Below are 15,412 nucleotides of genomic sequence, written 5' to 3'. Positions count from 1 at the left end.
ACTAAACATTGGTAAGAACAGCCTAACTTATAAAGGAAAATTAGTTTATTGCCTGTAATTATTTTTGTGCAGGAAATTAGATGTTATGTGGTTATAACAAATTACCACATTGTTATAACCCTTTTGAGACAAGTCAGATACAAATAAGTAAAAGCAAATTAACATACGAAGTGTATTTATGGCATACTTCAGATCCATGGGACCAGTGTGCTTTTGAACTACAAATGAAGAGTGCAGGTGCAGGAAATGTACTGAATCCCAGAGGCATCATGGGAACAATATTTGCAGTGCACACAGACTCTGTTGGGTCAGGTCCTAATTGGTTTCAAGGTTCTGCAGCCCTTTCCTAATAATTAAGGTACCCTCACCTTCTGGCACAATGCTACAGAATTACTAAGATAAAGCTGGTCCTTAGGTGGGCTGGGGTCACTGCCCTTGCAAGGCAGGCAAACAGAACCCAGTACCAAATGCCATTATTGTGCCTCTCTAGCTAGCTTTGGCCTTTCTGCCTTATTCTCAGGATTCAGCTCCCACTGTATGTTTTGCTCTGTAATGTTCTAGTTCCTACATCCAAGTCTCTTGCTTCAAGTTCACTCACCACACCTGAGAGAGTATGGAGAGATGCTCCAAGGTGAAGCTGTGGTAGTTTGAATGAAAATGGCCTCCATAGGCCCATAGAGAGTTGCACTATGAGGAGGTGTGGCCTTGTTGAAGTGGGTGTGGCTTTGTTGGATGAAGTATGTCACAGTCTCTTCCTGCTGCCTGTGGATCTGGATGAAGAACTCTCAATTACCACTTCAGTACCATGTTTGCCTGTGTGCAACCACGCTTCCCACCAAGATGACAATGGACTAAGCCTCTGAACTATAAGCCAGCCACAATGAAATGTTTTCCTTTATAAGAGTTGCCATGGTCATGGTGTCTCTTCACAGCAATAGAAACCCTGATTGTCACAGAAGACAAGTTGTGATTACAAGCTGTGGGTCTAGAATGAAGCAGAGCCTCACTTTCCAGAAGTGAGTCCTGGAAACACAGCTACAACTGACCTCAATAGCCTTGCTTGCAAAGGAACTGTAAGTATCCCTGACTTGATGGGAGGCTGCATGGGATGGGGGAGGCGTGGCCTGTGAAAGTTTAATGAGTTGACACATACTCAGAACTGTGGTCACCCAGAAATGCTCAGTGAATTGCGTTTTATGTGCAGTAATACTCACTTGCACAAACTGATGGATATTCTTGCTTACTTCCTGGGACTGTGGCCTGGACTCAGCTAGTTTCTACAGCCGCAATGCCACGTTCCAAAGTCATGTCTTCTACTTCTCCTGGTTCAGCAGTAACCAGGTTCCACTTACTGACATAGGCAATAACTCTATCCTCAGAAGACTTTCACTAAGCTTGGTTTCCTGTATACTTTAGCAGCCTCTTCCTGCATTATTCTCTTACTTGCTGTCCCACCTTTTGATTTTCATTGGAGAAGTCAAACTTAAACAGACATCTCTGTAGAAAACTAAATTTGAATGTAAAGAATGCACATTAACAGTGCCGTTGAGATAGCTTGATGGGTAAAGGCATCTGTCACCAAGCCTGAAGTTCTGGGTTTGACTTCCAGAACCTACATGGTAGAAGGAGGGAAGTGACTCTTGCAAGTTGTCCTCTGACTTACAGACAGACAGACAGACAGACAGACAGACAGACAGACACACACACACACACACACACACACACACAAACACGCGTGCGCGCGTTACAATAAATCTTTCCACCAAAAGCTGCCTGAGCCCTACAGCCACGTGGGCGGTCTCTGACAGGGCCCAAATTAATGCACAGAGACTTGTATTAGGTACAAATACTGCTTAGCCAATGACTAGGATTCTCATATGTTAGCTCAGTCTTAAAATTATCATAAATCTATATATTTTATAAGACTTATCTTATCAGACGCCTTCCATCGGCTTCCTCCCTTGCTGGTGGATCACATCCCGCCACTGGAGGAAGAGCTGGAGGAAGAGGAAGACCACTTCCTGCTTGTCCTTCCTTAAATATGAGTCTCCTTGCTATGTCACTTCCTGCCTGGGGACACACACTAAAAAATGTAATAAAAATAAGTCTTCTACAAAGAGTGTACATTAATAAAATCCACATGTATTTATTAAATGAACATAAAGAACAATAAAACTAACATGTGTTGAACAGACTAGGGGTCCACTTTAAAGAAAATAGCAATAAATGCCTTTAACTTGATAGAAATCTCAAAGTAGCCCTGCCAGATACATGCTGCAAGGAAGGTTCTTTAACCATGCATGTTGAAATCCAGTAGTAAATATATCTCATGATCCAGAAGTCAGGGCCTAGAGAGATGGATCAGCAGGTAAGAGCACTGGCTGCTCTTCCAGAGGGCCCAGGTTTTATTCCCAGAACCCATATAGCAGCTCACAACTACCTGTAACTCTAGTTTCAGGGGATCCAGCACTCTCTTCTGGCCTTCTACAGGCACTAGGAACATGTGGTAACATACACACATGGAGATAAAACACACATGCACATTTTAAAATATCTTGGAACAACACCAACAATAAACGACCTTGATGTTAAAGAGAAAGGCAGGTGGTCCAAACTCCCTGCTTCAGGATGAATCTGAACATGGCCACAGCTCATCATCTCTGTCCAAAGGCCTCATAAACATGATACACTGACTTTTACACCAACTTCCTATTAATTTTAATGTTTTATGTGGCTCAATCTAAGCTAGGCCTATCCATGGTTCATTATTTATCAAAAAGGCCATAGAGCAATGTTACAGGATCCAAGATTTAAGAAGAACCAAAGAGTAGAGACAATGTTTTCATACTATTTTATTTAGTCAAATACTTGGCAGTGATATTGCTAAAGGGGTGGGAGAGAGAACTATTACATTAAAAAAAATCAATTCCAAATTGCATATTTTTTTCACTTTTACTATCTCCAAAATCAGGATTCACTTCAACAATCATGTCATGGCTTATTTTTCTCCTTTATGGAACATAAAGAGAAGTGTAATTGACAGCCAATTTAGATTTAATGAAATATTTTAGACCTTTTTTGTCATTCATTGACCCTTTTGTTTTAGGTTACCTTCCTCATCCTTTAATTTAGCTCTCTCTCTCTCTCTCTCTCTCTCTCTCTCTCTCTCTCTCTCTCTCTCTCTCTCTCTCTCTCTGTGTGTGTGTGTGTGTGTACTTACACACCTGCTTTGAACAGATCCAATATCCCTAAGAGCTGTTGAACTCTAAAATACTGAAGTCTTGTGTCTTCACTCTAGGTCCAAGATGAGACTCCAGGAAGGGCAAATTTCCCGCTGCCCAAAGAAAAGGAAGAATTTAGCTCAATCTTCTTACATGAGGGTTGGGGGGTGTGGGTAGACAGACAGACAGGGAGAAGAGAGACAGACTGACATACAGAGACAGAGATATAGAAATAACAAAGGACATTATATAAGTAGGAAAATGACATAATAAAACCATTTATTTTATGTAACTAATAGACTCTCAGAGGAAGAAAGGAACAATACCCATTCAGCAAAGGCCTGGTACAGGTCAAAGTGAGGGAGACAAATCCTGAGATACTGGGATGCTGTGGCTGCTTTATCCAACCTGTTCATGCTCACCAGTATGGATTACCCAGGACTGACTTAAACCTTTGTTCTCAGCTGTGGCAACAAGAGGGGAGAAAACAGATGCTAGCTTTTCTCTGCCTTCTTGGGAACAGGTCTGTGGTTAGCCACTAGCTTTGGAGTGCCTCTTTAATGCTGATGCCAGCTTCCCAGGGGCTCACATCCTTGTGTGGTTAATATCACAAACCTACTGTGGTAATATTTTGGGTTGTGTTTTATCTCCTAGTTTTTTCTTTCTCTTGATGTTACCTCCACAAAAGAATTATGAACTAATACAAAGCACAGTATATTCAAAGACCTGGTGGGGTAGGGGACTGTGGATGCGGGCGAAGTCAAGCCTGTTTAAAATAGCATCTCTCCTGGAGCTCTAAAGCCTTGATGCTTGAATACTTTCTGTGCTCACAGGTAAGCTAACCAAATTGGTAGAAAAATCAACCGATTCTGAGTGCTATACCCTCACACTGTTTATGTGTAAGTTGATGAACCTTTAAACTAAGACATTTAACAAGAAAAAGAGAAAAGTTTGGCAAATACCACAATCTCATGCAAAAAAGTTGGCTGGAAATCTATTTTCTGCCCCTAACAACATTTGCCTGCAAGCCCAAATCTCCCATATGTCTACCTTCAGCCCATAGAACAGGTACTACAGAAGGCCTCTCAAGCTCAGCTGCATTTAGGTGAAATGAGAGTTTGTTTATAGGAGACTTCCCTGGATTGGCATGCTCCCTGCAGAGAGGTTTTGGACTGGCTTCTATAGGGCAACATGAAGACATTGTGGACTGAGATGAGTTTTAAAATTCAGGTCTTAGAATGGTGTTTCTGAAACTACAAAGGTAAAGTAAGCTAAGAGTTCAAGCTCCATGTTTTACAGATTAGTGTTTCAAAATCACACAAGAGGCTGTGTAATAGTATGCTTGCCAACATTTGTGACAACCTAGGTTTGGTCCCCAGAACCACACACACTAAAATATTATACAGGAAAAGAGTTTACGTTCTTCTTATCCCAGTCAAGAGAGATAAACTAGCTTTTTGGATCTCCCAATACTGAAAGGATCCTCCCCCACAAGGATATGCAGGCATGGCTGAGGACTCTGGCTTATTAGAGGAGGGTCTCATTCAGCTTCCAATTTTATTTGAATCCAAGACTTTTTCATCTGTCTCTATATGAGTATCAAAACCAGACTGCCAAAATGGATGAACTTTTACTCCAGTCTCACTTCCGCCACCGTTTACATTCGGATATCATGCTTTTCATTTTGGCCCCTGAATATTTCTTGCCTTTTTGTGAGCACCGCTAAGCACTTGAAATGCTGTATGAATCCATTTCCCCTAACAGTTTTAGAGGCTTGTAAGAGAAGGGCTTCCAGTTACCCACAGTAGTCCAGACAATTGCCACGCTAGTTGTCTCACTGTGAACACACATGTGTTGGGTTTAAGAAAAATAAACGACTTTAAGTAGTTTAAGAAAAAAAAAAAGGCTTTAGAAATTTAAATATATAAAGCAGTAGCGGAAAATACATGGTCACAAGACACAATGCGCCTTTGGGTTCTAGCAGCTGAGCAGTGCAGGCCCACACACAAGTAAACTCGTACGAGAGATAATCAATTTGATTTCTCATTAAATAAAGTAAATGGTGAATAGTAACATAAATTTTGTCACTATTACAGGACAAGCTACTGAACACAGACACATGTGTGCATATGGAATGTCATACATGTAATTTATTTTCTTTCATACAAGATTTTCAGATTTGATTGTTTCTTGAAAGCAAATTATTACATAATGATTACAACTATTTACACATACTTAGTATTTCTCTTGTGTGTATTTTAAGAAGAAAATATAACTGATTTCTTAAAATGTTAGCAAACAGATCAATAGCTTATAAAATGATGAAGTTTTCTGGGAAAACCATGAGGAATTCTGTGGGAAATGTTTGCATGTTACATTGGACACAGGCCTGAGAGACAGCTGGACATGGATTACAGCACCATTGCTACTGTTTTCTGGCTTGTGACATTGTGTGACTCAGGTGTGAGAGAACCCTAGAGGATTTCTGATAGGGTTAAATAAGACATGACTGCTATGAAGGATGGGGTGAGGCAGGAAGGAGGGAACTTTTGCAGTGTTAGGGAATTCAGGTTGCCAGGGCCCCCCTTCCATTAAAGAACAGGAATATTTACCATGCCCATAATCCATCAGTCTCACGCTGGAGAGATGATTCAGTGGTGAAGAGCACTGGCTACTCTTCTAGAGGTCCTGAGTTCAATTCCCAGCTCCCACATGGTGGCTCAATCATCTATAATGGGATCTGATGCCCTCTTCTATCTGATACCCTCTTCCATCATGTAGGCATACATGCAAATAGAACACTCATATACATAAAGTACAAAATAAATAAATCTTTAGAAATCTTAAAAAATACATCAGTCTTATGCCAATTTCTAAACAATCGCTCTCTAGATTCTTATCATTCATGCGAATTCATTTCATGTCCTCTATAAAGTTCAATATAAGAACAAAGACAAGGTGGACTGCCTAGATCCCTGAGTTTTTTAAAGCCATCTGTCCCACAAGAAGGTCCAATGGGGCATCCTTGGAAGAGTACTCTTGATATAACCTACAGAGGCTGAGTGAGGGCTGGGAAGAGAGAAGCCAACTTTCCTCTTGTTAGCCTCAGAATCATATCATAGCTTTCCCAGGGTACATGAGGAAACAGCTCCTACCCAGGGCTCTGAAATGTAAGAGTAGCAAACCATTACTGTCATTCAGTCTCATACTTAATTTACCCTAGTTTTCATCAGACAACAGGATACAAGTTGTGGTGGTTGCTCTTCACTTTCCACTTACAGCAGGAGAGACATCTATCTGTGGGTGCGTATGTGAGGGCATTTTCAGAGTGATGAACAGACTGGTGGTGGTGTTGTCATTATGACCACAGTACTTGACAGAAACATAAGAAGAAGGATGCATGGTCAGGGTTGCAGTCCCCAAGGTGTAGAGGAGCAGACCAGCTGGAGCATGTGGCACAGGCTGATCTCATCACAGCAAACCAGGCAGCAGAGAGAGCAAGACAGGAGCTAGATCCACACTATAATCTTCAAAGCATGACCCCCAACCCAAGTGGCCTACTTTCTCCATCAAGGGCCCACAGCCTCCCAGAGTACCACCAGCTGGAGGCAAACATTTAAACATGGGCTGTGGAGGTACAGTCAGACTCAAGTCATCACACAGATAGTTTCAAGATGTGTAAACCCTGTGCAAAGGTGTGGAGGAGTGGAGAAGTACCAGATGCCTCAGAGGAAAGTGAGTTAGTCCCTCCTCCTCATGTAAAGTGTTTTGTTTTTATTGACCTCTGCCCTCAGGCATGCTGAAAGAACTTTGTAAGGGGATGACCAGTTCCAGCATGACCCAGCAACTGAGGCATCTCTGAATGGGGACAGCTTGTGTGCCATGGGTGGAGAGTTGCTCATGCCATGGGTCAGACTATAACGATGGGTTTCCCCTCCATTTTGGGTGATACGTAGTTAGAGGGATATCTTATCTGAGTGAGCAGGCAGGTGACTGTTACATGAGGTAATGGCTTGTGTTACCTTGGTGATAGACAAGAGGAGAAATATTTGACTAGAAGAGAAGAGACATCACAGTTGGGGTTCAAAGGACTTCAGGTGAGTAGCAGAAACAAAGATGCACAAGAAGTGAGATTGGATGTCAGTGGTAAAGAGATGATGTCAGTTGCTGCCTCCCTTCTCCCTGGGAGCCCCAGGTAAGAACCACAGCATCCCCATCCCCAGGAAATAACATGGCAACTAAAAAAACGCCTGCCGAGATGAAGTGTTAATGAACACGTCTCTGTTTTAGGAATGAACGCATTTTCCTGTATCATACAAGGGTGGCTTAGCATATCTTTTAAGTTTTGGAATGTGTACCTCTAGGTGGAAACCTGGGAAAAGTAGAGAGAGGATGTTCAGAGACATAGACAGTGAAAAGGCTCCAAAGTGTTAGAAAAAGCACGGCACAGGTTAACATGGTATGGAGTATAGCACTGTTGGCTTCAGCAAGACAGTAGACCAAGCCTCAAAAAATTCAAAAGGACAGAACGGTTACAAAGTATAATTTTTTTGAAACAGAATTAGAGCAGAAATAATAAAAAGTCTTTGGAAACCTCTTGCAGGTGGTTGAAAACTAAACATAAAATAACCAACGAATGAAAGAGGAAACTGCTGGTCAGGATTCTTATGTCAACTTGACACAAGCTAAAGTCATTTGGGAAGAGACTCTCAACTGAGAAAATGCCTTCATAAGACTGGCCTGTGGACAAGTCTGTAATACATTTTTTGATTGATGATTGATGGTTTGATTTGATTGATGTGGGAGAGCCCAGCTTACTGGGGACAGTGGCACTCCCATCACAGCCATGGCAAGCAAGCCAGTAAGCACCAGACTTTCTTTACATTGACTACACTCATCAGCTTTAGTCACATGAACAAATGCAGGAATCATTTCCAAAGAGTCTTTCCACATATGTGAAAATAGAAGAATATTATTTAAATTCTTATAATCATCATATTTTTGTACATTAAAAGAATTACACTCAAGCTGGGCATGGTGGCACATGCCTTTAATACCAGCACTTGGGAGGCAGAGTCAGACAGATCTCTGAGTTCCAGGTGAGCCTGGTCTATAGAGTGAGTTCCAGGGCAGCCAGGACTACACAGAGGAACCCTGTTTTGAAAAAAAAACAAAAACTATACTCATCATTTTCATTTCAGTGTTTTAGACACAAGACTTCATTTTCATAACTTTACTAGTTCTTCTGTACTAAGGAATTGTGAGTTCTGATAATTCTGCAATAAAAATGGAACATGCAATGACTTACCTTGTAACTTTTTAGTCTGATGAAGTAAGTCAACCTTCATAGAGACAAATCAATCTGAGTTTCGGCTGATGTTCTTGAGGTGTTCTACGAGATCAGCACAGAATTTGTAACCTCCTTTCAGCACACACAGGACCAGAATATCATGGCAGCCTATGTCTTTCATTATATCCTTTGCCAGACGCTCAATTCTGAAGAAAGTAAGAAATAAAAGGTATATTATGGTACAACTGGCAAACCGTATGATGTTTCATACAGTTCAAATCACTTTGATGAATATGGAGAAAAGCTTGGGAAAGTGAAAGCTTCAGGCAGATAAGTTCTGTTAAGGTGAGAACAAAGTGTTCAAAACATACTTCCGACAGCGACATCACGGCTCCTGTGTGTCAGAAACAGTGAGCTGTTAGAGATCATACATGCTACCTATCATCCTATCATTACAGAACCTGCTTGTTAAAATGTTTTTATGGTATTTAGTGATAGCTTCATTCCATAGCAAAGAAAGTGGAAATAGAGTGCTGATCGTTTTTTGTCAACTTGATACAAACCTAGACTTAGGTAGGAAGAGGGAATCTTAATTGAGACAATGCCTCCATAAGTTTGGCCTGTAGGAAAGTCTGTGGAGTACTGTGCAGGTTAATGATTGATGGAGGAGGGCTCAGATCACTGTGGGGGGTGCCATTCCTGTGCAGGAGGTCCTGGGTTGTGTAAGAAAGCAAGCTGAGCAAGCCATGAGAAGCAAGCCAGTGAGCAGCCTTCCTCTGTAGCTTCTGCTTCAGTTCCTGCCTCCAAGTTCCCACACTGCTTGAATTCCTGTCCTGACTTCCCTGTTACTGTTACACTTCCAGGCTGTTACCTGGAAGTGTAGGGTGAAATAAACCCCTTCCTTCCCAAGCTGCTTTTGGTCCTGGTGTTTTATCACAGCAAAAGAAACCCTACGACAGGGAGTGACTCACTCACCTTACACTGGAAGAAAAGTCAAGTTCAGAGTAACTTTAAAAAAAAAGTCATATACTCACCAAAGGAGCATACCACATATGGGAAAGATGCCCCCATACAATGGCAAGAGGTGCAATACAGCATGAAATCCAATATGGAGGATGCTCCCTGGAGGCAATGAACAGGCCTTGGCCTGCCTCCGGCAGCTCACTGGAACTACCTTCACAGGCTTCTACTCCTCCCATGTCTGCAAGGACATAGCTACTCCCCACACAAAACTAAAAAACTTAAACAGAGGCAGGATATCAAGCTTGTGCTGCAAAAAGAAAATCCCCACTAGCATTTAAAGTTGGATTACATTAAAATGGAAAAACTGAATTATGTATGTATGCATACATTTTTATAATCGCCATGCTCTATATATGTGATATGGATTCTATGTTACACTTTGCAAGTGTTCATATATATACACATGTAGAATGTTAGCTGTTTTCAGGTAGTGTTTATCTAAATTTTATCACCCAAAGATTGTACATCAGAATATCTGACATGACCTTAGGTATTTGAATTCATAAATTTTCCATTATACTTATTTATTTAGTGTATTATGTATATGTACATACATACCATAGTGTCTCTGTGTGTGTATGTGTATGTGTGTGCATGCATGTTTACATGCATATATATGCAAGTTTATGTATGTTTGGATGCCTGAGGTCAACCTAGCATATCATTTTGTGGGAGTTGTTCATCATATTTTTGAGATAGGGTCTCAGTGGGTCCTGGAGCTTACCAATTAGGGTAAACTGGCTTCCCTGCCTGCCCCAGGACCTGCCTGTCTCTGTCTCCCCAAAGCTGGAATTATAGGTATAGCTTACCATACCAGCCTTTTCATCTGGGTTCTGGGGCTCTAGCTTAGAATTGCATGCTTGCACAACAAGTACTTTACCCCCGAGCATCTCCCCAGCTCCCCAAATCCCACTTTAAACATAAGGACTCAGATTAAAGTGAAAGGATAGAGAAGGACATGCCATGCTAATAGCAATCAAAAGAAAGCTGAAGAAGCTATCTTACTTTCAGTCAGAATATAGGAAAATGATTAGGACTAAAGACAGTCATTGCATCCTCAGCAATCTCTGTCAGTTCCTGAAGAAAACATAAAAATTCCTACTGTACACATATACACGTATACTGTATACTGTATACTGTTCCCTAAGGGTGCCAGATGACTGATAGAACAAGGAGAAACAGACACATCTACCACTGCCTTTAGAGGCTTCTGCACTCTCTCTACCAGGCATGAAAGATCCAGCACTTGGAAAATCAACAAGGATAAAGTTGAACTGAACAACCCATCAGTAAGCTGGATCCAGTTGATATGTGTACAGCACTCCACCAAACAACAGAATATAAATTATTCTCAAAAGATTCCAACAAGAAAATGACAGAACCAGACAAACTGGAAAAATATAAATCGTAACCTAATAAAGGAGTTGTATCTAATATATCTAATTATATATTTATATAATTTAAATCATATTTATATAAATTACATTATTATTAATTATATATTTAAACCTTTTATAACTCAACAGGAAGACAAACAACCAAATAAGAAAATCGACAAAGGGCTTGAATAAACACTTTTAACTCCCACAGAAAAAGACTGTGTAGCCAATAAGCACACTAATGGTTCAGAAAGTATAAGTTCAAATCACAGGGAGATAACATTATACATATACTAGGATGTTGGTGACCCAAAGGACAGACAATACACGATGTCAGCAAGGATGCAAAGAAAACTGGGGTCCTTTTGGGACCAGCCTCTTTGGGAAACAACCTGCAGTTGTTGAAACTCACCAGGAAGCCCAGAATTCTACCCTAAGGACCCCATTGAGGAGAAACGAAAAGATACATCTGTACCATGAACTCTACATATACTGTTCACAGGTCCAAATTAGGAGTCCAAAAGTTCGCTGGCTGCTGGATTGATGATTAGATACTTTATGACTTTATTTCCATGACACATTCAGAGAAATTTCCAGGGAAACAAAGCTGATAAGAGACTGTCTGGCAGTAGGTTAATGTAATCGCAAGACTGGATAGTGGAGATGGGGCCCAAGTGTAAAAATATACTGATATCATGGAATCATTCCCCCATAATGGGCGAATTCTGCAGTCTGTCAAATATGTCAAATTCTTGTTTTAAAGGTGAGGACTGAAATCCTGGGCCCCACTCTGGACCACTGATGCAGGGTTTTTTAGACACAAAGGATAACAATACACACTCCACCAAGTTCACTGGGCGGTGCCACTGTATAGGGAAAGGGCTAAGGTCATCTTACCCAGACACAACCATGTTTTCTATCAGGGTACGGTTAACTAAAACCACAACATTCAAGTGAGAAAAGTAAGAATTTGTTTACACATGGAGCCTCCCAAACTGATACTAGAGGAGACTGCATTTGAGGTGTATGAAAAAGCTAGTAAATGAAGTTTCTTTTTGCACACATTAAGTTGACATAATTATTTAAGTCGAGAGCCTTCGTTACAATTTTCAGGGAGCGGGGGTGTGTGGCAAATTTCCCAACCTTTAATATGCTAATGAGATTTTGCACATTGGAAAACTGTAAAATTCCCTAAATTTATTTGATGGAAATTCTTTCCTTCTAAAGATCAAATGTAGTTGCCACGGGAAATCCATCTTAGGCCATGATAAACTCCAAACTGGAACTTAATTTTTATGATACCCTTTTGAGTTGAGACAATAAGCAACATACAAGTCTTAGGCAATAGAAATCTTACACAATCTAGGAATTTGTATGAATGAAAAGTCCTTTTTACTGACAGGGATTGATAGAAAGATAATATGTAGGAGTGCCGTGTGGATATGTTTGAACTTTTCTTTTGCTTTGAGGACTTGGTTCACAAAATTAAATTTATCCTCACAAGAGTATAACAGACTAAAAAACAATAGAGGTCAAAATGGAACATAGGGAAGAAAGAGCCTGGGGACTCCAGCTTTTCAGTCTCCACTGTCTTCCTCTCTGGATTCTGGGCCTCTTCAGAGTCACTGATCTCAGACCTTAAGCATCTTCCTTTGAAGGTGAAGATTTACTTATTCAGTCTTGGTACAGGAGTGGGCTAGGTGGTCTAGATACTGAGGCAGTTCTGTTAAAGGGCTACACCTACAAATCCGGAGTCATGGCAGGGAGTCAAAGGCAGCCTTTTGAAAACCAAGAGTAAAGTGAAGCATCCAGGACTAGAAGTGAAGGACCTGGTAGGGGAGAGAAAATATCTGTGCCTTCCACAGATAGTTTGAGATTGCAGATTCAATTATTCTCCAAGCATTACCGTTGATAGACACAATCATACACAAGCTGACTGGCCGACCTGTGACACACTGTTTGTTCCAGAGGAAAGGAAATTGCAGGGAAAGTCAGGGTTTTAAGAACACGTCCTGAGAAGGTAAAGTTCACCTCCCAACATTCCCTGGTTAAACCAGAAGTCTGTGAAAAGCATGAGACAAATGTTTCTGGGTGCAAAGCCATGCTTTACCTCATCTCTCTGGTTGGTACAGGGCATTGTTTTTTGTTTTTTCATTTTATTTTGCGGGGGCGGGGTATTATTTATAATAGCTTACATGTGTATAGCCTTCTTCCCAATCTTCCTGAGTAAATGCCTATGTACACCATTCAGTGAGTGCACTTGCTCCTTGGGTTCAAATTCGCTACCCTATAACAGTTTTCCCAGCCACCAAGGAAAGTCCCTAACAGTACAGTAAGAGTCACACAAGAGGGGGCCACCCCAATGCAGTGCTGACACAGGACACAGCACTCACCTGTCCACTAAGATGCCGTGAGGGATGAGCACACACTCCAGGTCACTGAAATAGTACTTCGGGTACGTGAATAAATCCAAGTCATATCCTGGCCAATTACCCATAAGCTGTAAATCAAAGTAGTTTGGTTATGGTACTTTTGTTATTTGTTTTTTAAATATAAATAATAAGGAAAAGAACCTGTGATTTGAAAACAGAACAAAGTTGAACACAGACATTAGTTCTGCATATTTCAATACATTAATATATTCCCTCCAGCTATGAAAAACTTAGTAAGGGGTGATTGTGTAACCTGATAGAACAAGGGAGTACTAAGATCATCTGTGTTCTCCATTCAACTATTGGCATCATACATTATAAAAATGAAAACCTAATGTTTTTTAAAATTATTTTATTCTTTTTATTTATTTGTGTGTGTGTGTGTGTGTGTGTGTGTGTGTGTGTGTGTGTGTGTATGTGTGTCTGCATGAGTTTGTGTATACTACATGCATGCAAGTATCCTCAAAGGCCAGTTCAGAGGTCAGAGAGCATCAGATGCCCTGGAAATGGAGTTACAGGTGGTTAGGAACTACTTGATGTAGGTACTGGGAACTGAACCTGGGCCCTCTTCAGGAGTAGTAAGTACTCTTAACTACCCAGCCATCTCTCGAGGTCCTAAACTCAGTGTCTTTTAGCTAACCCGAAGGAACTTTATAGATGCACAGTATAGGTGCATCTCAATAACAGAGCCTAAACTTAGGCTCTGGCATGATAAAAAAAAAAGAATGTATGTGTAAGCATGTACTTTGTGTCTACATTATAAAAATAGTATGACTACATTATAGCATTTATGATCATATAATATATAGCATTATGATATATTCTGCATTTCTCTTCACTATGAATTGGCTCATATACCTGGGAAGGTTTACCTATGAAAAGTATATCCCAGGATCACAGTTGACCCAGACTTCTAGGTGCCAGGGTCAGTGCAGTAAAGACTGAAACAGGATGTCCTTTTAAAGGAACTTCAGCCAGTCTTAGGATGTGGTGGTTCAAGAAAACTGGCCTATTCACAGTACACAGACTGGTAGCGAGCCAGCAATCCTTTCTCTTGCCTGAGACTTCATGCACAAGTGTTCTGGTTAGAGTAATAACAAAAGAAAATGAAGGTGAAAGTTGCTTTTTCCTTTCACATAAACAAGGTAGGATGTAACAATGAAATTGTTATATATGAAAACCTTTCTGTATAAGGTTTCATAGCTCTCTTTCTTTAATCATTTTTCCACTTTTTCTGAACTACCATGCCCAGATTTGAGCCATGAAGGTCTATAATGATACAACCCAGCCTGATTTTCTAGCTCATTTCTACATCTAATCTATGTCCTCAGATTGGTTTCCAGTCTAGTCATGATTCTATGTATGTATATGCATGCCTATGTAATATTTTATTAAATCTGTGATATTTTGTACATGCATACAATATATTTTGACCACGTTCACCCCCAACTCCTCCTAGTTTCTTTCAGATTGATCCTCCTACTCACCACCTCTCCTAATTTCATGTTTGTTTGTTTGTTTTTTAACCCACTGGGCCCAATTTGTGTTGCCCTTATACTCATGGGGTTGGGGCCATAATCCCCTGGAGAATGGTTGATCTACTAGATGCTACACCCTTAGAGAAAACTGACTTTCTTTCCCACAGAAGCCATCAGTGGTCACTAGTTCCTTGACTAGGGGTGAGGGTTTATTAGCTCGTTCCTCTCCAAGTTAAAATGTTGACTGGATTGATCTTGTGTAGGCAATCACTGTTCAGCTGGAACCTCCAGCTTGCTCCAGGAAGTCCGATTTCTCTCTCTAGACCCCGCCTGTAAAGAATCTCCAATAAAGAAAAGCCAACAAGAGCCCAGTTGCGTGTTCCTGGCTCTTTCCCTGAAGTTGCCAGCAGCCCCAGACACCCCCTACCACCCTTGACCCACCCAAAGAATACCATACTTGGGCACAAACTCAGTTTGTGGTGCCACATCACCAAGTGTTTACAGGGTATTTAATCCCCCTCATTTAGTTCAGCCATGTGATTTTCTTCCTCTCCCTTCTCCCACCTCAATCTCTGGGGGCTAGAGAATC

The 15,412-nt window shown here is 40.9% G+C and overlaps 2 long non-coding RNA genes across 13 annotated transcripts in view; both read right to left on the bottom strand.

Moving 5' to 3' along the window:
• Positions 1 to 1,697, bottom strand: part of LOC100758509 — a 75,697-nt gene extending 74,000 nt beyond the window's left edge. For all 11 annotated transcript variants that reach the window (XR_004769325.1, XR_004769329.1, XR_004769328.1 and 8 more), the window contains exon 1: positions 604 to 1,697. This is a non-coding gene — a long non-coding RNA (uncharacterized LOC100758509). The remainder of the gene's footprint in view (positions 1 to 603) is intronic.
• A 319-nt stretch (positions 1,698 to 2,016) lies between these two features.
• The window catches only part of LOC103159467, a 33,571-nt gene continuing 20,175 nt past the window's right edge, over positions 2,017 to 15,412 (bottom strand). For both annotated transcript variants that reach the window (XR_003483313.2, XR_003483312.2), the window contains 4 exons: positions 13,307 to 13,413; positions 8,530 to 8,717; positions 3,225 to 3,334; positions 2,017 to 2,083 (listed from right to left, as the gene is read on the bottom strand). This is a non-coding gene — a long non-coding RNA (uncharacterized LOC103159467). The remainder of the gene's footprint in view (positions 2,084 to 3,224; positions 3,335 to 8,529; positions 8,718 to 13,306; positions 13,414 to 15,412) is intronic.

This window comes from Cricetulus griseus, chromosome 3, assembly GCF_003668045.3.
Source record: "Cricetulus griseus strain 17A/GY chromosome 3, alternate assembly CriGri-PICRH-1.0, whole genome shotgun sequence".
Classification (NCBI taxonomy): domain Eukaryota; kingdom Metazoa; phylum Chordata; class Mammalia; order Rodentia; family Cricetidae; genus Cricetulus; species Cricetulus griseus.
Note: the sequence above shows the minus strand (reverse complement) of the source record. Positions and strands in the feature narration are given on the sequence as shown.